A 2,183-nucleotide genomic window follows, 5' to 3' on the forward strand; every position below is an offset into this window, starting at 1 on the left:
AAATCAAGAACCTTGCACTTATCAAAGTAAACAAACAAGATAAAATGGAAGAAATAGTAAGTGAATTCTACCACAACCAAATACCAGCTGTAGTATGAGGCCAAAGCATATATCTCTTTCACATATTTATGACAATAGGGTCGAGCAACAAATTTTGCATCCAATTTTTTCCATATGGATTCCATAGACGAATATAACTCTATCTTCCACGAATATGGCATCATACCTGGCCTAAAGAACACCGAGAGCCCAAAATCTATTGTCTTAAGTGGTGCTTCCTCATCCTGATTGACAAATAGAAAATTCTCTGGCTTCAAGTCCCGATGCATGACACCTAAAGAATGGCATGCTTCGAGAACACCAACTATAACCCTTGCAAGCCTGGCTGCCTTTCTCTCTGTATAATGCCCCCTTTGTATAATCCTATCAAAAAGCTCCCCACCTGCACAAAGTTCCATCACAACATGAACCGCCACAGCATCCTCATAAGCACCGATTATTTGTATCACATTGGGGTGACCTGCCAAGTGATGCATTATCTGAATTTCCCTCCTAACATCCTCCACATCCTCCTGTGTCGTCAATTTCCTCTTTGCAATTGACTTGCAAGCAAACTCTTTATTGGTTTCCTTCTCTACACAAAGAAACGTTGTCCCAAATTGCCCTTGCCCAAGCTTCCGTCCCAAACTATAAACATCCTTTATATTGCCAGTCTTCCTTCCTAACACCGATTCGACTTGCAGCCCGACGCTCGAAATCCTCTTCATGTGAGCAGGTTTCTTCTGTTTCTCAGCATCAGGGGGCTTACTCACCTCCTCCTTCACCTCTGGCTTATTGGGTTTTTCAGGTTCTGCCTTTTGAGGTGGATCATCATTAATTTTCACAGTTTCAGGCGGTGTGCTTTGAACTGGGTTTTGGGGAGCCTCAATGGCTTTAGGAGCCTGATCAGGAGGAGCTTTAGGAGCATCAGATTCAGAACCTTTAGATGAATCATGATTTGAATTTGGGCCATTTTTACTACTGTTTTCTTCCTTAGATTTAGGAGGAGGAAGCCTGTCCTCTGGTGGCCGGTTTCGCCAAACCGCAGCAGTAAAAGATTGCAAAAACCCACCACCAAGATTTGGTCCTACACATGTGTTCCCCATCAAACAAAAATACCAATCTCAGCTCCCTCTATGAACTTCAACATCCAAATCAATCTTCTTGAATCCCATTAACTACAAAGAACAATCCAATCAAGTCCCTACCTCTGCGGTCAGATCAGGGACCTGAACAAAACCTAGCTCGATTCTTTGCGCCCAACAGCATATGTTAGGAAATCCCAATTGCACCCTGTTCTGTTCAAATTCCCACAAAAGCACCCCAAAATTCAATTTTTCCCACAAATTCAATGGCAAAAATTAAAACATTGCATCCGAAAACGTATAGAAACGCCCAAATTTCGAGATATATCTCAAAAATCAACTGTGAATAAATTGAATCAAAATTTCTTCCAGAAAATCGAAATTTCGACAAATTACAATAAACGAAATTCAAGAAATTGAATTGTTGCCCCAAAAATGTACACACAAAAAAAAACAATATTCAAATGATGAGAACAAAAATTTCTCCAGAAAATGAAAACCCTAAAATTGGAAATTGGAAAAAAAAATTAGATGGAAAGTGCGGGAAATGAAGCTATTGAGAGCGGGTAGTAGAGTCGTGAAGAAGAATGAGAAGCAATTGAAAGGAATCAAATGCTGTGACTCTGAAGTTTTGGTTAATTTTCGAAAATTGAAGGGACGCCATATCCACGTTCTGCATGTAGAGAAGGAGAGAGAGAGAGATCGTGATCGACGCTACAAATCCATAATTACGTGTTAAGCTCATGCCACATAACAGACTAACGGCATAATCCATTAATTATTATATTTGAATTATATTTTGTTTTTTCTTAATAAGGATTTTTCTTTTTTGTGTGCAAGGAATTATTTGAATTATCTTAATTCTCAATTTTAATGATTTTGATAATAAAATACAAATCCATAAATCGTTATTGTGATTTATATTCTAATCTAGTTCCAAAAACATTATAAAATTTATCTATATATATAAAGCAAAAGGCAGAGAATGGTGAAACATTCAAAATACCAGAAAATGCCCTTGGTTAATGCAAACATTAAGAATTGAAATTATTAATTAAA

General features: G+C 37.8%; 1 pseudogene; it reads right to left on the bottom strand.

Annotated features, from left to right (window-relative positions):
• Window positions 1–84: 84 nt before the first annotated feature.
• Window positions 85–1,875, bottom strand: LOC148285833 (calcium-dependent protein kinase 20 pseudogene; annotated as a pseudogene).
• Between the last annotated feature and the right edge of the window lie 308 nt (window positions 1,876–2,183).

Source organism: Prunus avium, unplaced genomic scaffold (genome assembly GCF_965620075.1).
Source record: "Prunus avium unplaced genomic scaffold, drPruAviu1.hap1.1 HAP1_SCAFFOLD_1454, whole genome shotgun sequence".
In the NCBI taxonomy this organism is placed as follows: Eukaryota; Viridiplantae; Streptophyta; class Magnoliopsida; order Rosales; family Rosaceae; genus Prunus; species Prunus avium.